Raw genomic sequence first — 22,424 nt, 5'->3', positions numbered from 1 at the left:
GAACTCGCACACCAAATCAAGCTGTGGCCTGTGGGAGAGGAAAGAAAAAAAATAAAGAAATGCAGCAGGAAGATCGGGTGATACGGCGAGGCCTCCGAGCAACAAAGCAGCAGCACACTGCAGCTGACGGCCGGCTGCCGCTTATAAAAGCCTTCACATGTAACGCCTTTCACTGGCTTGTATTTGAAATCAACTCATTATCATTAAGATCAAGCCATTTAGCACCTCAGCCTGTGATAAGTGAGAAGCAGGTCACTCCATCTGAACATTTCACTTTCATAATGGTTGTGGTTTCAGATGCACATCAGACATTGCACAAGTGACTGCTTACCACCTCATCTAACATTCGTATTTACCGAGGGATCTTGTAGGGAGTTGCCTAGGAGCACTTCTTTAGGTAAGTGGATGTGGTTTTAGTTAAACAAGGGATGGTCAAAACCAGTGCGAAAAGGACTATTAGGTGAATATTTAGTAAGAGACCAAAGATGAACTCCTGTTTATTAAAATCTGTGAATCACAAGTTTCTAGCATTTGTGGTTTATAGTATACTATAAATATAAATATTTGCTCTTTTTAGCCTCATGTGTACCGTCAGAGCCTTTAATAATATTAATTCTTTGCATTTATATAGCGCTTTTCTCACTACTCAAAGCGCTCAGCAATTGCAGGTTCAGGGCCTTGGTCAAGGGCCCAACAGAGCAGAGTCCCTTTTGGCATTTACCTTCCGATTGCCAGTGTAGATCCCTAGCCTCAGCATTCATTGGCATCTGAAAATCTATGCACCGGTGCTCCATCTTTCAAGCACATGTCTGTAAAGTCTCATTTTGCAGCCGCTCTCCTCACCTCCTGTCTGCTTTTACAGATCCCTCTCAACGTGCCTCCTATGACTTTTCTTCTCCTCCTCATGTGTCTAAAACTCACATTTCCTCTTTCACCAGATCAAACTGCTCTAAAAGATAGGCCACACCAACCTTAGTGTTTCATTATATAGTAGACTAGCTATGCTACAGGTAATAGAATAAAATTTTTAAATGTTTACTATCTCTCACCTTACTTGTTCTACGTCCACTTTTTGACAACCACCAACGGTAGACAGGCCCCCGTCACCTGCTATGAAAACATCATTTGTTTTCTCGTGAATACTGCCCATCTTTGAAGGCAGCCCTCCACATTTCGCCTACACCTTTCCTCGGTATCGTTGTGTCTCTCAAACTCTCTTGCCTGCTGCCTCCTCTCTCGATCGTGTTCCTGGAAAGCCTGCTTCTCAGTCTCTCATTTCAAGATGCGTCTGCTTTTTGACTTCCACCAATGGCGGACAGGTCCCCATTACCCACTGTGAAAACATCATTCGTTTTCTCATGAATACTTCCTGTCTTTGAAGGAGAATCTCAGTGTTCCTCCAATACCTTTCCTCAATATCCTCGTGTGTCTCAGTCTCTCAAATTGACAGAAATTTATTTTTTCCCCCCAGAGAGGAATTTAATTTTTCACAGAAGCTATTTAAATAAATATATTGGTGCTGGGCAACAATTAAAATTTTTAATCGCGATTAGTCACATGATTGTCTGCGATTAATCACGATCAATCGCAGACAATCACAACAACCGCATTGTTACGTGCAAAATTCAATAATGAACTCAAAAGTGGTGTATTGCGTGTATTTGGTTTGCAAACACTTTAAACAAATAAGGTGCTTTCTAACAGCAGTATTCCCTTTACATAGTAGCAGTTAAAATATTTCTTACAAAGCTCAACTTAAACATTAATGTGATCAAATCAAATATAAAACCAAAGTGATTTGTCACTGCCAGGGCATTAACGTTTTATCGAGGTTTTTTTTTTTATAGAAAAACAAGTTACCCTTAGAGTCCAGAGCCAAGATCACAACATTAGAACAAGCACCTTCCGAGCAACAGCAAGTTAACATTACTAAATCCGTTTTCTATTTTATCTGTACAGATACCAGCAGAAACATTTTATTTTATCAGGGAGCAGCATAAACAGTCCCTGTTCAGTAGTAACATCTTTGAGGGCTAATATTTTATTCCAAAAAATGGAGTTTTCTGAAAAGCGCACAAAGCAATGTTTTCACACATAAATCAACATAAAACGTCTGTTGCTGCCTGTTGCTCGTGCAGTCGGTGCCTGTTTGCAGTTTGCGGCAGCAGTGGCTGCACGGGGGGGCGACTCGACGGCCAGCAGGAATGCACGGTGGGCTGGGTGGCTGGCTGGCTGTCTTTGTGAGGCAGGTGCGCAGGGGTGAAAGATGCAGTGAGACGCTATATGGTTTGTACCTCCTGTCATCGTAAGTGGCGGTCCTCCCTGGCGAACGTTGCCATAATTGCATCAGCTACATGAACGTGTTCAGCACCACGATCAGCTGATGCCGGTACCTCACTTTCATTTTTGATCTCCAGATCACTTGCATTAAAATTTAGAGTCCAACAAATCAGAGTCTGATTGAGCGATAATACGAAAAAAGTCATCCACGGATTATTTTGCTTTGAGCATTCACTTTGGTATCTCTCCACAGGCCATTATAGAAGCTGTTTGCTCTTCGCTACTCATGCAAGCGCAGGGAATCGAGGTCAAATCAACAATGCTAACTTTCCTTCTAGCAAAAATGTATTGAAAAGCGCTGTAACAAGAAGATCACTGATCTCTATCGATCGCTACTGAGACTGTGGCTTTCAAAATGATAATAATAACAACAAAAACGGTGTTAACGTACGATTCTTTGTTTGAGCTCCTCCCGTCAGGCAGACGCTTTAGGTCAATCCGTGTACACACAAACAGACTAAAAAAATAGCTTTTTCCCATCTGCCATAAACTTTCTGAACTCTGAATCTCCTCAGTCTGAGATCATTTTTAATTGAACATGTGCAATAAGCTATATTGGTAATGTGCAATATACTAATGTAATCTTTATATATAATACGCTACCGTGGCTGTTCGTTTGTCTGTCCAGGATTTTAAATCACCTGTAGCTCACAAACTGTTTGAACTAATGACCTGATATTTGGTACACATATACTATGTGATGTCTACTATCCACTTTCCGGGTGATGATTTTTATTACACTTTCTATTTTTATTTTATTTAATAGTAGAATCAACTCTCAGCAGCGCGCAGCAGGGTGGCCGTGTGGCGCACGCGTACGGGTGCTGTTCTCATTCCCTACTACCTTCGCCGTCACTTCCCCTACCTCTTCATATCTTTAATCATTCTTGAGGCAGATTGAAGACTTAAGTGCCAGCTTAAGTGAAAAATTAAGAAAAAACATACTAAGTAATTGCAACATAAAAACTAACTTAATCAGTTTTAACGCAAAAAGATGCCAACGAAAGAAGAGAAGCAGCAGGCCGCTAGGGTGGAGAAAACAAAAGCAGCTCAGGAAGCAGCAAGCGCATCAACCTCTGAGAAAACAAATGAGAATGGTACAGAGTAAGAGTCTGAAAACTAGGAATGCTCAAGTCAAGTGTATTCACTGCACGTTATCGTGCAGTACGCCGTTACCGGTACAATATATAATATGTAATGTACTATTCATTAACAGGTGCAATAACAATTTACTTTGAGCAATAATAATTTGCTCTGGTTACGTGATCAAACACTGTATACAACATATTTGGAATTATTTGACTTTTCTTTAAATGCACCTTAGGGCTGTCACAAAAAGTAATTTCGTTGTGTTGCACAATGACAATAAAGTGCTTGAATTGAATTGAAAAAATAATTGTCAACGTTAATTAATTAATGCGTTAACGATGCATTAACTTGCCCAGCCCTGAAATACATACACATACATACATACATACATACATACATACATACATACATACACACACACACACTTTGCTCTCAACACACACTGGAATGACTATAAACCAAGAAAATTTAAAGAAAGAAAAGTTCCAACTTGGCTGTCACAGTCCCAGTGAGGCATTCTGCAGACATATTACTGTTGGTATAATGGAGCCCCAGTAGCGTTACTTGACACACTTCCGCTAAATAATTTATCAGGTGAAATTACTCAGTGTGTCACAGAGAGGATATACAGCATTGTATCTCCTGCCTGGCACCACTGCAGAGTGACACACGTGCAAGCCTTGGGAGAACACCTCTAACTCGGGTAAAGTAAATATGATGGGAAAGGATTTGAATGCAACAGTCAGTAACGCCTTCTGCCTTAGCTTCCATAGAATAGAGGGCAAGAAGACCTCAGACACAAATTCACTTCTGGTCAATTATTCAACACCACACCCCTTCTGGTCCACCCCTTATGCAGATGTCCTGAAGCTAGTATTTACAGCGCATCACTTTTTCCACATTTTGTTATCTTACAGCCTTATTCCAAAATGAATTAGATTCATTTTTTTCCTCAGAATTCTACACACAACACCCCATAATGACAACGTGAAAAAAGTTTACTTGAGGTTTTTGCAAATTTATTAAAAATAAAAAAACTGAGAAATCCCGTGTACATAAGTATTCACAGCCTTTGCTCAATACTTTGTCGATGCACCTTTGGCAGCAATTACAGCCTCAAGTCTTGTTGAATATGATGCCACAAGCTTGGCACACCTATCCTTGGCCAGTTTCGCCCATTCCTCTTTGCAGCACCTCTCAAGCTCCATCAGGTTGGATGGGAAGCGTCGGTGCACAGCCATTTTAAGATCTCTCCAGAGATGTTCAATCTGATTCAAGTCTGGGCTCTGGCTGGGCCACTCAAGGACATTCACAGAGTTGTCCTGAAGCCACTCCTTTGATATCTTGGCTGTGTGCTTAGGGTTGTTGTCCTGCTGAAAGATGAACCGTCGCCCCAGTCTGAGGTCAAGAGCGCTCTGGAGCAGGTTTTCATCCAGGATGTCTCTGTACATTGCTGCAGTCATCTTTCCCTTTATCCTGACTAGTCTCCCAGTCCCTGCCGCTGAAAAACATCCCCACAGCATGATGCTGCCACCACCATGCTTCACTGTAGTAATGGTATTGGCCTGGTGATGAGCGGTGCCTGGTTTCCTCCAAATGTGACGCCTGGCATTCACACCAAAGAGTTCAATCTTTGTCTCATCAGACCAGAGAATTTTCTTTCTCATGGTCTGAGAGTCCTTCAGGTGCCTTTTGGCAAATTCCAGGCGGGCTGCCATGTGCCTTTTACTAAGGAGTAGCTTCCGTCTGGCCACTCTACATACAGGCCTGATTGGTGAATTGCTGCAGACATGGTTGTCCTTCTGGAAGGTTCTCCTCTCTCCACAGAGGACCTCTGGAGCTCTGATAGAGTGACCATCAGGTTCTTGGTCACCTCCCTGACTAAGGCCCTTCTCCCCCGATCGCTTAGTTTTGATGGCCGGCCAGCTCTAGGAAGAGTCCTGGTGGTCTTGAACTTCTTCCACTTACGGATGATGGAGGCCACTGTGCTCATTGGGACCTTCAAAGCAGCAGAAATTTTTCTATAACTTTTCCCAGATTTGTGCCTCGAGATAATCCTGTCTTGGAGGTCTACAGAAAATTCCTTTGACTTCATGCTTGGTTTGTGCTCTGACATGAACTGTCAACTGGTGGACCTTATATAGACAGGTGTGTGCCTTTCCAAATCATGTCCAGTCAACTGAATTTAACACAGGTGGACTCCAATGAAGCTGCAGAAACATCTCAAGGACAATCAGGGGAAACAGGATGCACCTGAGCTCAATTTTGAGCTTCATGGCAAAGGCTGTGAATACTTATGTACATGTGCTTTCTCAATTTTTTTATTTTTAATAAATTTGCAAAAATCTCAAGTAAACTTTTTTCACGTTGTCATTATGGGGTGTTGTGTGTAGAATTCTGAGGAAAAAAAATGAATTTAATCCATTTTGGAATAAGGCTGTAACATAACAAAATGTGGAAAAAGTGATGCGTTGTGAATACTGTACTTTCCGGATGCACTATATTTTGGACCATGCTCCCATCTAGGCAGATTCTCCTGTGCAGACAGCTTTATTTTGTAGAGCAATCTGCTTGGCGAAATACAATAGTGCAGGTTCCTTGGATTTTATGATATGCATGTCAAACAGTAGTTAGTTCGTGTCAGTGTTTTGAGGTATATTTAGTAACAGTAGCCCTATGAATTTATCAATGTTTATATATGTGTTTTTAGTAACCTCAAGTCAGTTCACGTCAGGAGCTTTTAGTGTGTATGTAGCAACTGCAATTCTGATCACTTTGGGATTTTTTGTGTATATTTAGCAACCAGAAACCTATTGACTTCTGGATTTTTTTTTTTTTTTTTTTTTTAAAGTATGTTAGGCAACTGTAACTCTTTTGCTCTCGTGCATATTTTGTCAACAGTTTTTCTTTTTTAATCCGATTTCTGCTGATATTGTATATCTAATACAACACTTACGTTTTCCTGTTTTAATAGCATAGTTTGCAGATCATTTGGTCACATCCAATAAGCAAGAGGATGCATTTGACCTCAATGTTTGGCGTAACCAATTTTGAGTTTGAGCAGGATCAGTATTAGTAGCAGGTTCATTAACTTCTAAATGACCTCCACATTAAGCTGTGAAGTGCAGTCTTTTAACTGGCTGACAGGTTTACCTCAAATTTACCAAATAATACACCATTTCTCTAAACCTCAAATACACTTGTAAAACTTCTGACACAGCTAACTATTCGCAAGTGGTGGTGCAGGTTGAGGGATTCTGCAGATCATTCATATACATTACAACATCATAGCAATTGTCGCCATTTGTGCTTCATGAGAACGTTTGGTATCACTCCCAATGTCTCACTACAAACTGGACAATATGATGACAGATTTTCAAACCTAATACACCTGTAACTTATTCACACAATGATAGACTATAAAATAATTTCCATCTGCCTTTATACATACAGGTGCTGATCATAAAATTAGAATATCATGACAAAGTTGATTTATTTCAGTAATTCCATTCAAAAAGTGAAACTTGTATATTAGATTCATTCATTACACACAGACTGATGTATTTCAAATGTTTATTTCTTTTAATGTTGATGATTATCAGCAGTTGTCAATTATAATCATCAACATTAAAAGAAATAAACATTTGAAATACATCAGTCTGTGTGTAATGAATGAATCTAATATACAAGTTTCACTTTTTGAATGGAATTACCGAAATAAAATCAACTTTGTCATGATATTCTAATTTTATGACCAGCACCTGTAATATATGGTGTGGAATTGCTACGGCATCAATCAAAAAGGGATTCTATTTTAATTGATGAAAACCAATATACAACTTGAAACAGGCATTGAGTATTTTAGCAGAGCATTCCTCCACCAATTCACTTGACAGCTCACAGACATGTCAATGCTGTGCCCTTTCCCTGTCTAAGACACCGTCCCTTCTTCACTTGACAGTCCACGCTATTGGTCAGTGGTGTGTCTCGTCTACACTACTCATTGGTTTTGATGGAGACCTTCATTTGCATACACTGAACACAGGCCACTGAGTGGTTGCTAGTCTGGGTCTTTGGTCTTCAGTCAGTACTGCGCGGCACATTACCATAATATGCTTGATAAAGGATTAATATTGATTAATAAAAAAACACGGGGCGGATAGTTCTCTTTTTTATATAACTATCATATTTCACTCAAATAAGTCAAGATGTTTTTCAGATTTTTGGGGTATTTACTTTCTCTCTGGGTGGTGCTTCTACCTAAATATTGACATATCGAAATGTACTTAATTTGCAGATACATACAGCCCTAGATTTAAAACCATGATAGTAAACAGGAAATCGTGATATTGTAGATGAGCGAGTCCATCAGTCAACTATGCAACAGACAGACAAATATGAAAAGTTCTATACAGTAGACAGACAGATATGAAAGGTACTATACAGGACATAGACAGATGTAAAAGGCACTACACAGTATGTAGATGGACAGGCATATAATAAAAGCTCTGTACAGTGGGTAGATACAGTATGAAAGGCACTACACAGGACATAGATGGACAGACATATGAAAAGCTCTATACAGTGGATACAAAGATATGAAAGGCACTATACTGGACAAAGATGGACAGACATATGAAAAGCTCTATACAGTGGATAGATAGATATGAAAGGCACTATACTGGACATAGATGGACAGACATATGAAAAGCTGTATACAGTGGATAGATAGATATGAAAGGCACTATACTGGACATAGATGGGCAGAAATATATAAAAAGCTGTATACAGTGGATAGATAGATATGAAAGGCACTATACTGGACATAGATGGGCAGAAATATATAAAAAGCTGTATACAGTGGATAGATAGATATGAAAGGCACTATACGGGACATAGATGGGCAGAAATATATAAAAAGCTGTATACAGTGGATAGATAGATATGAAAGGCACTATACGGGACATAGATGGGCAGAAATATATAAAAAGCTGTATACAGTGGATAGATAGATATGAAAGGCACTATACTGGACATAGATGGGCAGAAATATATAAAAAGCTGTATACAGTGGATAGATAGATATGAAAGGCACTATACAGGACATAGATGGGCAGAAATATATAAAAAGCTGTATACAGTGGATAGATGGATATGAAAGGCACTATACAGGACATAGATGGGCAGAAATATATAAAAAGCTGTATACAGTGGATAGATAGATATGAAAGGCACTATACTGGACATAGATGGGCAGAAATATATAAAAAGCTGTATACAGTGGAGAGATAGATATGAAAGGCACTATACAGGACATAGATGGGCAGAAATATATAACAAGCTCTATACAGTGGGTAGATAGATACTGTATGAAAGGCACTATATGACAGATTGATAGAAACAGAAGGCACTATACAGGACATAGAAAGAGACAGAAAAACAGATGTAAAAGGCACTATACAGTAGGCAGACAGATATATATGAAAGGAACTATAAGACAGATCGACAGATAGATCAATCAATACATTTTTTCCAGTACAAGCAGTCACTTACTTAGACGGGGGCTTTGCCAACTTTCAAAATGTAACTGCTACAATATCTGTAGCCCTTGATGCACATTTTACATCTACCACTACATTTTTGAATTCTGCCCCATCAAAACAGAGATGGCAGTAAAGCTAGGGATGTGCAAGGAACAGCTCGTTTAAAGGACATTTAGGGGATATGGGAAGATGTTTGACTTCATAGTCAAAATGGCCATGATTCTGTATAGCAGCTTACCAAAGGGATATATAGACCACCTGCTCGTAGGCTGGTGTTACACTTTGCTGCTCTCTCCAAACCTCATTTGGCCAGTGAAGTGGCTCTGCTTCCATTACCACGGTGTAATTTGTATACAGTGACTTTCCAGAGGAAGTGACCTGTATCTGTGCCCAAACTCTAAGTTGCTCTCAAAGAGCAATGGTGGACACACCACAGACCCCCCAGAGAGTAGGGGCATCCAACATGCTGTGTAGGATATCTTTAAAAAGAAAAGCAGAATTCCAAACCTACAGATCTGAAAATGACCAGTCCTTGTGCTCAGAACGAGTCACCACGTGTAACAGAAAGCTGCAGTCAAATGACAAACAGTTTAAAAAAAATTTAAAAAAATTCCATATTCACAAAATCGGCATGAGATGAGGCAATCCCTGCTGGTCTCGAAGTGCAGATCTTATTTAGAAAGGCAGTGTGCACCTTGATTCTTAGCAGCCATCCGTCATGATGGGGCATGAACACTGAACAGACAACCAAGTGGCTTTCGTTGATTTAGGGTGGGCTGCAGTAAGCGAAGGACGACTTCTTTGACAAAGAGCATGCTGTTCACTTCTTGAGGACTTTGCTGAATGAAGGAATTTCTGGAATTTTGCTAATTGTAGGATATGTAACCCCAAAACAATGCCTCTGATATTCTGTTCAAAAACTTTTTAGTGTAATACGACAGACTGCAGATCAGAGGGTAGCTGATGGAATGTTCCAGCAGAATCCCATCCTATGAGGAATTTTCCAGTATACTGTATAACAGATAAGTTGTATTTGCAAACAAGGAACATCATGTAGACACCACAACAGAAGAGGGAAGTGCTGAAAATGACAAGACCTTGAAGAGCAGTTTCAGACACAAAACACCTACATTATCACCCACAATTATGTCGGACAGAAGCAAATCCCACAGGAGGGAAGGCATATTTTTGAAGAACTGAAAGGAATGATCGAAATCTGCATTATAAATCCATTTCTTTTCAACTCCTTGCATGACTTACAGTGACTGTGCTGGTGTGGGACAGCCTTGCGTTGCACTCATCATATTTGCCAAATCTGGCCGGAATGAAAACCCAAACGTGTACAGGGAGAAAAGGAGAAGAGTGACTGCACTGGGATACACAGCTCTAAAACCTAAATAACCATTTGGTCTTGACTGCAACATTTTAAGTTTAAAGGAATACCCCATCCAAAAATGATTTATATTTTTTTACATTACTTAACCCATGTGGTCTGTAGTGATGGCTGAGAAAAAAATTCTATACATAAATTTTCATGAATAACAGAGTTACATTTTCTGATAGAATGCAGTGCAGGCAGAGGGGACGCATTCACATGTGAATAAGCTTTCAAATAGAAGACAGGACTCTTGACCAATGAATGAGGATGAGAGGCGGGTCTTACATTAAAAAGCTGGATCCCCTGTGTCATAACAAAACAATTTTATTAAATTGAAATATAAGAAAAAGTATTTTGCTTGGAACAACATGTGTGTCCAGTAAACACCCATTAAAGTTTCTTTTAAGACAGTAATGTAATTGAACCCTTTATGAAAGGAAACATTTTATTAGGAGGTATCAACACTTTGAGGAGTCAGTTTTTATTCTTAGGGACGCTCTCAGAACATCAGGAATGTGATATCAATATCATTCTAAATGCTTGATGTTCTTTCAGATAGCATTTGATAAGATCCAACACGAGAGGTTGGGCATCAAACTGAAAGAAGTGGGAGTTCAGGGTGTTGTGTGTAGACGGGCACTAAAACACAGGAAGCAGAGGGTGATGGTAGGAAGAACCTTAGCAGAATTGAGTGTCCCACAGGGGTCAGTGCTAGGGCTGCTGCTATTTTTAATATACAAGTAATTTAGATAAACAACAAGCTGGTTAAGTTTGAAGATGATACCAAGCTAAGTGGATTGGCAGATAATCTGGGATCTGCTGAATCATTACTGAGGGATCTGGAAAGCATACAGGCTTGGGCAGATTTGTGGCAGAAGAAATTTAAAGTCAGTTACATGTAGAAAGCAAAAATGTAAGGTTTGAATACACAATGGGAGGTCTGAAAAGCAAAAGTACACCTTATGAGAAGGCTTTAGGACTCGTGGTGGACTCTACGCTATCGACTTCCCGACAGTGTTCAGAAGCCATTAAGAAAGCTAACAGAATGTCAGGTTATATAGCGTCATGATATGTGGAGTACAAGTCACAGGAGGTTCTGCTCAAGCTTTATAAACACACTGGTGAGGCCTCATCTGGAGTCCTGGGTGTAGTTTTGGTCTCCAGGCTACAAAAAGGACATAACAACACTAGAAAAAGGCCCAGAGAAGAGTGACTCGGCTGATTCCTGGGCTACAGGGGATGAGTTATGAAGAAAGATTAAAAGAGCTGAGCCTTTACAGTTTAAGTAAAAGAAGATTAAGAGAAGACATGACTGAAGTGATTAAAATTGAGAAGGGAATTAGTCCAGTGGATTGAGGCTGTTATTTTAAAATGGGTTCATCAAGAACACGGGGAACACAGTTGGAAACTCGTTAAGGGGAAATTTCGCACAAACATTAGGAAGTTTTTCTTCACACAGAGAACCACAAACCAAGTCATGTAGTAGACAGTCGGACTTTAGGGACCTGACTTGATGTTATTTTGTAAGAATTAGGGTGGCACGGTGGCGCAACGGTATCGCTGCTGCCTCGCAGTTAGAAGACACGGGTTTGCTTCCCAGGTCCTCCCAGCGTAGAGTTTGCATGTTCTCCCCGTGTCTGCGTGGGTTTCCTCCCACACTCCAAAGACATGCAGGTTAGGTGCACTGGCGTTGCTAAATTGTCCCTAGTGTGTGCTTGGTGTGTGGGTGTGTGTGCCCTGCCCGGGGTTTGTTTCCTGTCCTATGTTGGCTGGGATTGGCTCCAGCAGACCCCCCGTGATCCTGTAGTTAGGATATGGCGAGTTGGATAATGGATGGATGGATGGATAGGACTAGTGAGCTTTGTCAAGCTGAATGGCCTAGTGTTGTAATGTACAAATACAGATAACAACCTGTTTATCAAGCCAAATTATCTTTCCATTTAAATCCCTTTACCAAAAGAGAATTTTTATGAGTCAGGCTGTATAGTGCAAAAGCGCAAAATATTTGGCTTAAAATATAAACTTGGCACAAGTGGGTGTCATAATCTCTTGCTTTAAAAGAATCTGAAAGATATTTCATTAACTTCGGGGATCCTACACGTGTGAACTTGTCTCTTTTTTGTGCACCGCTCTGCTCTTCCTGAAGCATTTACTAAACAAAAATAAATTAGTAAAAAGTTAGTTGGCCAGTAGAAATACCTTGACAAGATGTTATTCCTAAATAAGTTTGGAACTTTCATCTAACTATCTGTTTTCAGAATGCGTGCCTTCTATTAAACAAACATGAGGTGCAGGGGCCTTTCCAAGTGATAGTGCATACAATGCTGGTTTGGACACCAGTCCGCTGTTGGACGTACTCACACATCCGCTCCTAAGAGTCAAATCACAAATTCCCAGTCAATGGATACTCTACGTTTGGTATCTTTCAATTCAAAGATTTTATTATAATCATAGTATGCATTAGGGTTGTCACAATGCCAAAATTATAAGTACTGAAACTCTACCATTTTGAAAGCCAATACAGTATAGAATGTAACTAAAAAATATATTTAAATAAATTGCAATTCTGTATGCATTAAAATCTTTACATATAGTATATCAAAACAAACAATAGAAGATTTAGTCATTAAATGCAAATACTCAAGTAAAATTCTAAAAACAAAAAGAAAGCAAATTTAAATTTCTCCAATAGTATGAGAGAACAGGGCCGTCAAAGTAATTAAAAGATAAATAAATAAATAAAATAATTATAAAATCACCTTCACTGTTGTTCTGAGCAGTGCTTTTCTTGATACAGCTTAAAGGAAACTGCATCCACACTGCTGTTTTCACGCAGGCCCCATATCCAAAATGGCCTTAACAACCAGCCAAGTCCAATCAACAGTCACGTTAGTCACCATCCTGCAATTCAATTTCTACGGTAATACACCGAGCATATGAGCCCACGAAAGCGTAGTACCACTTAATTATGCAACTTTACCCTAAAAAGTTATAGTGCCTTACATTATGTAGTAAATTTCATGAAATATCATTTTAAGATCACACATAATATAGTATCACACTATGGCAGCACACTTCATGTCGAGGGTTTAAAGACAGAGGGGTGTGACATAGTCCTAGTGTTAAAGAGCGTTGCCCTGAATGAACAGCACAGAATAAAACTGGCCTGCAGGCAGAAATAATTGCACGCCTCTATCTTAATGTGTTAAATGTTTTTCCCCGACTACAAAACAAATGTTTAAACCTGCAGAAAAAAAAAAAAATTTGGACGTGAGCGTCAGTTGGCTTTGCGCCCCTGGAACCAAGTTACCTGAACTATTCCATAACATTTCAGCAACTATTTTATGGTGATCTCTGATCATAAAATAGGTCATTACAATAGCAATTGATGAAAAGAATTCATAATTAATTGCCGAATTATGGCGTTTGAGGGTTCCTCTCGAGTGCCTCTTTCTCTTGCACGATTTCGCTCAAAAACGAATCAGCACATCATCATGTCATAACAAGCTTAAGTTTCGAGTTTGGTATTTTTCCGTCCAGCTGGTTTAGCTGTAGACTGCCCTCAAGAAAGTGACACACCATCAATCATTGATGTATCGATGTTTTCAGTATCGTGGACCCTAAAACGTCGAGATTTGTTGAAAACCGGAGATCACAATTTTTGACAAATCTAAAGCTTCTCCTCCTCCCCCATTGATGATAGGTTATGGTGGGGGAGGGCGCAAAGCAAACAAAACAACGTCACATCCCATCTTCAAACCCAATTATGTTTCCAGAATTTAGAAATAAGATACCTACTTGAAATTCTTTGTATTGGCTCAAATGTTGGTCCTTCAAGTGTCTGACTGAATTGGTTGTGTTGGCACCTTTAAGATGGCAGCAAATCTTGCATACAGGTTGTGTGCATCTCTGGCACAAAGTCGAAGTACTTCACACACCACCCTGGCAGCCCTCTTTGTCGATTACAGTATGCATGCTGGTGAAGGCTCAGACTGTACTCAAGTTGCCATCTTATTAAGGGGGCTACAACTCTAGCTTTGCCCATTGGTAGCCTACGAGGCTCGATTGTTAAAAGACAAAGCAAACTGGAACTGCCTGCAGAATTGATACCATGAAAATGGAGTTCTCAAGTAATTTTTTAAAATGTTACAATCGATAACGATTGATATTTCGACACTTTTGACAACACTAGCTTGCATGAATTTTCCAAATAGGTTCAGTATTTTTTAACGTCAAAGTGATTTTTTCCATATTCAAGGTATACTTAAATTTGCCATGGGAAATCATGTGCTTAAGTGAAGCATTTTTTCTGCATTTTTAAAATATTCCAAGTCTGTTCTTATGGATTAAAATGGTATTGAACTGAACAATCTTCAACATATCCTTAAACCTATCACATATGGTGGAAACCAGAGTTTATTCAGAAAACTAAGCACAGGAAGAAAGCGCTTGAGCTGCACACTTGCACTGGCCAGCCTTATGACTGAACATCAGCCCTTAGGGGCGCACTGCCCCTTATAATCACAGAGTCTAAGGGTATTGGCAGCAAACGCAGCTGGGACAGCGTTCATGGTCGACAGAACCATCATTGAACAGTTGTTAACAAGCTGGTAACGCATTAAATAATTGTTAGGGGTCCCCAACTCCGGTCCTGGAGGGCCCCAGTGGCTGCAGGTTTTTTTTTTTTTTTTTTTAATTAATGACCTATTTTTGCTACTAATTAACTTCTTTTTAACTTCATTTTATTTGATTTGCTCTTGAAGACTCAGACCCCTCATTTGTTTCCTTTTCCTTAATTAGCAGCCAAACAATAATGAGATACAAAATGAACCAAAACATGAGCAGCAAATTGTGTCCATCATACAATATCTGAAAATAAAGAAAGATGAAGGTCTCGGGAATGTCGATCTGCTCAGGGCTCCAAAACATTTTCACAGTGCTCTTAGAAAAAGAGAAAAATCGATAATTTCAAAAATGTCTGCTATTGCCCAGCGAGAGCAGCAACAAGCCATGGAATTAAAGAATGGGTTTAATTAACGACAAGACTTGGCGCCTAATTAAGCAACTGGTTGGAGTGAAATTGGTTGGAGTTTGAGGCCCTGACATAGCTGGTCTTCTGTTGGCTCACTCACTTCACATTTCATTTCTGTTTGGGATCCATTTAAGGAAAGAAATGAAGCAATTCAGAGGAATGATGAAGAAATTCAGGAGAACATGTCTTAAACAACAAGTCAATTAAAATTGATTCAAAAGAAGTTAATTAGCAGCAAAAACAGGTCACTAATTAAGAAAAGGAGGAGGAGGTCAGGAGCACACGCTGATACATCACATTGCCACACCCACCACACAACAAACCAACTCAGGATCCCAGATTAGAATGAAAACCTGCAGCCACTGGTGCCATCCATGACCAGTGTTGGGGACTCCTGGTCTACATCCATCCCTGTCTTTTACACCATTTTCTGCCACACCAACTGCCTTCATGTCCTCCCTCACCACATCCATAAGTCTCCTCTTTGGCGTTCTCATCTTTTCCTCTTGCCTTTCCTCGTCATTCTTTTCCTGATATACCCCTCATCTCTGCACGTGCCCAAACCACCATCTCAAATCTAGCATCTCTCACTTGGCCACCAAACTGTCACTACACCACATAGCAGGTCTCACTACCATTTTATAGACCTTCCCTTTAACACTTGCAGGTTCTCTTCTATCACAAATCACCCCTCCTCCACCCAGTCCACCCTGCCTGCACTCTCTTCTTCACCTCTCTGTTGCTTTGGACTGATGAACCCAAGTATTTAAAATGTGTCTACTTTCACCACCTGTGCTCCTGGCAGTTGCACCCTCCCACCATATTCCCTCTCATTCACGCACATGTGCCCTGTCTTACTCCTACAGACTCTCATTCCCCTTATTTCCAGTGTGTACCTCCACTCCAAGATGCTGCAGATGTTCTATCAGACGGTTGTGGCGAGCGCCCTCTTCTATGCAGTGGTGTGCTGGGGAGGCAACATAAAGAAGAAGGACGCCTCACGCCTGGACAAACTGGTGAGGAAGGCAGGCTCTATTGTTGGCATGGAGCTGGACAGTTTGACATCTGTGGCAGAGCGACGGGCGCTGAGCAGACTCCTGTCAATCATTGAGAATCCACTGCATCCACTGAACAGGATCATCTCCAGACAGAGGAGCAGCTTCAGCGACAGACTGCTGTCACTGTCCTGCTCCACTGACAGACTGAGGAGATCGTTCCTCCCCCACACCATGTGACTCTTCAGTTCCACCCAGGGGGATAAACGTTAACATTATACAAAGTTATTGTCTGTTTTTACCTGCATTTTTATCACTCTTTAATTTATTGTTTTTTATCAGTATGCTGCTGCTAGAGTATGTGAATTTCCACTTGGGATTAATAAAGTATCTATCTACCTCTTCAGGCTCGCCTCATCCTGCTGTCTACTCTCACTATAGATCACAATGTCATGCCTGTGAACATCATAGTCCATGGAGACTCCTGTCTGACCTCGTCTCTCATCCTGCCCATCCCCATTGCAAACACTAAAGGGCTCAGAGCCGCTTCTTGATGTCATCCCACTCTCACCTTGCACCAGGTTGTCATTCCCTCTGCACACCTCACTGTCCTCACTGCACCTCCCTCACATACTGTTCTGCTACTCCCGATTTCCTCATGCAGTACCATAACTCCTCTCTTAGTCTGAAGGATGCACTCAGTAGGCAGACTACATTTTGACTGAACATCATGGAAAAAATAAACGAATAAAACTGGCTGCCACTCTCAAAGCAGCAAATATGACTGAACATGAAAGCAACAAGACCAGTCAAGTCAGTTGATGATGTATCATTTTTCCACTGATACCTGTAACTTCCCTTTTCACAACAAAACTTTACTTCCCCAAAATGTAGTTTTAATAAGAGACAGAGAAAGAAAGCAAGCAGCCAAAATAGAAACCAGTATTTGTAAAAGAAGAGAATAAAAGAGGGGCAGCACAGTAGTTAGCACTGTCGTCTCCCATTTCTAAACTCTTGGGGCCGAATTCCAGCCAGGATAATGCAGTTGGCATCTTCTTGTTTTCGTCTATTTACCTCATTCTTCTACCACATCTAAAAGATACACGAGAGGCCAAACGAGCAGGGCTATGGAGTTGGAGACAATTTTGGGTACCTGGAGTCGGGGTCGGAGTCGGCAAAAATGTACCGACTCCTGATAAATTTAAATTGTAATAAAAAAAAAAATACAGCAAGTTCAAATGTCCCATTTCACAAACAATAGTCATACAGTGCATCCAGAAAGTATTCACAGAGTATCACTTTTTCCACATTTTGTTATGTTAGTCTTATTCCAAAATGGATTAAATTCATTTTTTTCCTCAGAATTCTACACACAACACCCCATAATGACAACGTGAAAAAAGTTTACTTGAGATTTTTGCAAATTTATTAAAAATAAAGAAACTGAGAAAGCACATGTACATAAGTATTCACAGCCTTTGCCGTGAAGCTCAAAATTGAGCTCAGGTGCATCCTGTTTCCCCTGATCATCCTTGAGATGTTCCTGCAGCTTCATTGGAGTCCACCTGTGGTAAATTCAGTTGATTGGACATGATTTTGAAAGGCACACGCCTGTCTATATAAGGTCCCACAGTTGACAGTTCAAGTCAGAGCACAAATCAAGCATGAAGTCAAAGGAATTGTCTGTAGACCTCCGAGACAGGATTGTCTCAAGGCACAAATCTGGGGAAGGTTACAGAAAAATTTCTGCTGCTTTGAAGGTCCCAGTGAGCACAGTGGCCTCCATCGTCTGTAAATGGAAGAAGTTCAAAACCACCAGGACTCTTCCTAGAGCTGGCCGGCCATCTAAACTGAGCGATCGGGGGAGAAGGGCCTTAGACAGGGAGGTGACCAAGAACCCGATGGTCACTCTGTCAGAGCTCCAGAGGTCCTCTGTGGAGAGAGGAGAACCTTCCAGAAGGACAGCCATCTCTGCAGCAATCCACCAATCAGGCCTGTATCGTAGAGTGGCCAGACGGAAGCCACTCCTTAGTAAAAGGCACATGGCAGCCCACCTGGAATTTGCCAAAAGGCACCTGAAGGACTCTCAGACCATGAGAAGGAAAATTCTCTGGTCTGATGAGACAAAGATTAAACTCTTTGGTGTGAATGCCAGGCGTCACGTTTGGAGGACACCAGGCAACGCTCATCACCAGGACAATACCATCCCTACAGTGAAGCGTGGTGGTGGCAGCATCATGCTGTGGGGATGTTTTTCAGCGGCAGGGACTGGGAGACTAGTCAGGATAAAGGAAAGATGACTGCAGCAATGTACAGAGACATCCTGGATGAAAACCTGCTCCAGATCGCTCTTGACCTCAGACTGGGACGACGGTTCATCTTTCAGCAGGACAACGACCCTAAGCACACAGCCAAGATATCAAAGGAGTGGCTTCAGGACAACTCTGTGAATGTCCTTGAGTGGCCCAGCCAGAGCCCAGACTTGAATCCGATTGAACATCTCTGGAGAGATCTTAAAATGGTTGTGCACCGACGCTTCCCATCCAACCTGATGGAGCTTGAGAGGTGCTGCAAAGAGGAATGGGCGAAACTGGCCAAGGATAGGTGTGCCAAGCTTGTGGCATCATATTCAAAAAGATGTGAGGCTGTAATTGCTGCCAAAGGTGCATCAACAAAGTATTGAGCAAAGGCTGTGAATACTTGTGTACATGGGATTTCTCAGTTTTTTTATTTTTAATAAATTTGCAAAAATCTCAAGTAAACTTTTTTCACGTTGTCATTATGGGGTGTTGTGTGTAGAATTCTGAGGGAAAAAATGAATTTAATCCATTTTGGAATAAGGCTGTAAGATAACAAAATGTGGAAAAAATGATTCGCTGTGAATACTTTCCAGATGCACTGTAATTAAGTACTTCTCTGATGTAAGAATAAAGCCCAGTGCATAGTTGTGTTACTACTAGTGTGAAGTTCAACTGAGTTACTATACAACCTGACATTCACATATTGTAATCTGGATTATGGCACATTACAAAAAGTATTTTCATTTTATTTCAGATATAATGTGTTTAACAAGTTCATTTGAGTGTAAACAAGTGTAGGTGGAGGTGTGTGCTATGGCCTGATGTGTGTTCAGGGGTTCTTGTCTTTTGTTTAAACTGGCCAATACGGTAGAGTCTCAGCTTTCTAGCCAGTAGTTCTGTGGTTAAATGATGTGTATGTTTCCTTCCTTCAATCAACATGGAAAACACATTAGCATATTAAATACAGTGGAGTCGAAGTACCAGAAACTAAGGAGTTTATCTACCGACTCCACAGCCCTGCAAATGAGGCTTTCCAAACTGCCATTTCTGGAGTGTGAATGTGCAGGATGGTCTCCCACTTGGTGGCCAACTTTATCAATTTAGGCACTGGTGCTTCATGAACCTGATCTTATGGTTTGCCTTTTTTGTGGTGGAGTTTGACAGACTCCTATAACCAGAGTTAGAATAATTCCACAGAAAGTTGTAAATTATTACCATTTATCCAGTGACACCATTCTGGAACAATCATGTCAGCCTTTGCCTTGGTAATATTACCCAGAACCACCTGAGAATGCACAGCATGTGACATCATGAGAGCAACAGTATAAAGATCCGCAAATGCATTTCTGGGTAATTCGAGATTAGGATAATAACCGTGTTGATGTGTTTTTCTATTTGACTACATTTTACCCAATAAATTAATTTGGTTTTGGTACTAAGAGTTTTGACTTTTAACTAGCATTTTGAACTTGACAGATCAGTTAGATCAGCGGTTCTTAAACTGTGGGGCGCGCCCCCCCCAGTAACAAAAAAGGGGGTGCAAATGTTGCCATATGTGGCGTAATTTCGCTATTCGTAGGGAAATTTTAAACTTGTAGTGGTGTATCGGCAGCAAAAAATATAGGAATAAATTTTATTTACTTTTTAAAAAAACATTCATGTGATGATAATTTATATCTTCCACGGCGCTGGCATCTTTCTACTCATTCATAACCTTTCCAAGCAGTAAAGCATTGTCTAGACCAGAGTTTCTTAAACTATGGGTTGAGATCCACTTTGGGTTGCATGATGTCTGCACTGGGGTCACGTGGAGTCAAGAAGTACAATAGTACTGAAAGAGAAAAGGGTCGCAAACAGCTTGCGGAATGCCTTGCGATGGTTTGCCGTTTGCAAGAGGAAGACGATCCCCTGGTGGATGATTTTGTTCATTGGTTCAAGGGACCAAATGGAAGATTATCTGCGGCAAATCCCCAAGGAGGGAACCTGGAAGACAATCAGCATAAACTCTACAGGGGGCACAACCTCATCTGGGATATGGTGGGTGGCAGTTTCATAAGAGAAGGATACCCCGGATGACTCTCTGCGGCGAAGACCCACAAAAGGCAAAAATGGAACATGAAAATAAAATTCAAGAACCACTGGTCTAGACAAAGGGAGTCCAGTTTAGGGTTTTTTCATCAGGTGCTTTTTGGTTTTCCTCATGCTCTTAGCATTTTCCATAAATAAACTGCTCTTGGCTAACAAACTTCACACGCCCAACCGGAAAGATTTACGCATGTTGCTATATGACAAATGAAACTTCTAATGTCGACTTTTTAAATTTAACCTTGCTAGTGTGGACTAAGCCTCAGCTGGACATTCAAAGAGTTCAAAAAAGCAGGTTCCCTTATCTAGAAGACGACGACATTTATTTCACTACTAGACTTTGAGCCCCATCTCTCTCTTAACAGTAGACCAACAGAGTGTTTTCTGGTTTAGGCGACATCAATTCAAATATCAGAAACTAACAGTGCACTGTCAGACCTGTTGCTGTCTTAATACAATTTTACGAGGATGCAGATCAGCATGTTCAAGGTCTGAAAATACCTGCATAACTACACATTCACAATCCCATATAGAAAATATTGTGGGATTCCCAATCTTTCATTTGTTTCCGCATCAAAACGGCAATGAATTTACAAAAGATCACAGGATAAGGACCACTCCTGGACAGAACAGCAGTGCAACACATACGGCCATCATCACTTACGCCAGGCACGTCTTTAGAAATACAAGACAGCCCACCTAAAACGTGGCTGCAGCAGCCGCCCTATTTTCTCAATGGGTAAAGGGAGTTTGCAGCCTCATCAGCAATTAAATCAGACCTTCAAAAGTTGTCTTTAATCTGACACGGGTCACTAGGTGGTCATTGTCCCTTAAGGGCACCCCATAGTTGATCAGCTCTACAATGACAGTGTAGCTCACGTGGGACTCTCTCCCCTCTGGATGTGAATTGATCTTTCCATTTATGCTTCAGTACTGAATATAAATTCCCTAGACATTGCTTTCTCCAAACTATTGAAACTTTATATATTTAAGAAAAAAAAAGAAACAAAATCATGCCTCTGTAGATCATCCAAAAGAAAAGTACATTCAAGGAGTGCAAACTCTTGGCATAGCCTGTCCATTTTGAATATTGTGGCAACCATTGCGATCAGCTGTTACCAGACTCTTCTCATTTGTTTTCTCTTTTCAGCCTTCTACAATGGTGCTTTGCATCACTTTGATCAAGATACCCCACGTTCCCCAGACCGGGGCTTCAGAGTGGGATTAAAAATCCAGGATGATCATCTACCCCACAGCGTACCATAAAATACTACAGAAGTTACTGCAGCGCCACTTGTCCTGGACGTGTTGACAATGACTGAGGGCCCCACAAGTTCATTTTCTCCAATATCTGTACAGAGCGGGCTTTCATTTCCCTTTCCTCTTTCTCAACATGGCCTTATCTTAGCTTACTTTGTGAATTTATAAGTAGGAGCAGGCAACGGAATGCAGGCTTCCCTTGACCTGAAAAGCTAATGCATGTCTGAAAATCACTTCATAACCCAAATACATAAATAACAACAGCAATTCATTTCTTGTATGGCCCAAAAAAAATCACTCAACGGCCTTTAACAGGCCCTGTTTTTTTTAAACAGCCTCCCAAGCCTTGACACTCAAGTAAGACAAGAAAAAAAAACTCCCCTAAAAACACTTTAAGGGAAA

General features: G+C 40.7%; 1 protein-coding gene across 3 annotated transcripts in view; it reads right to left on the bottom strand.

Moving 5' to 3' along the window:
- src (v-src avian sarcoma (Schmidt-Ruppin A-2) viral oncogene homolog) overlaps positions 1-22,424 on the bottom strand; it is a 179,283-nt gene that overhangs the window by 112,456 nt on the left and 44,403 nt on the right. The window contains exon 1 of one of the 3 annotated variants that reach the window (XM_051932573.1): positions 16,949-16,968. The exons of the other annotated variants lie outside the window; for them this stretch is intronic. The gene's annotated coding sequence lies outside the window, so the exon portion shown is untranslated. Of the gene's footprint in view, positions 1-16,948; positions 16,969-22,424 lie in introns of those variants that run through there. 3 annotated transcript variants of the gene reach the window in all.

The sequence above is a fragment of the Erpetoichthys calabaricus genome, chromosome 10 (assembly GCF_900747795.2).
Source record: "Erpetoichthys calabaricus chromosome 10, fErpCal1.3, whole genome shotgun sequence".
NCBI classification, from domain to species: Eukaryota; Metazoa; Chordata; class Cladistia; order Polypteriformes; family Polypteridae; genus Erpetoichthys; species Erpetoichthys calabaricus.
The sequence above is the reverse complement of the archived record's forward strand: the minus strand, read 5'-3'. Positions and strand labels throughout refer to the sequence as shown.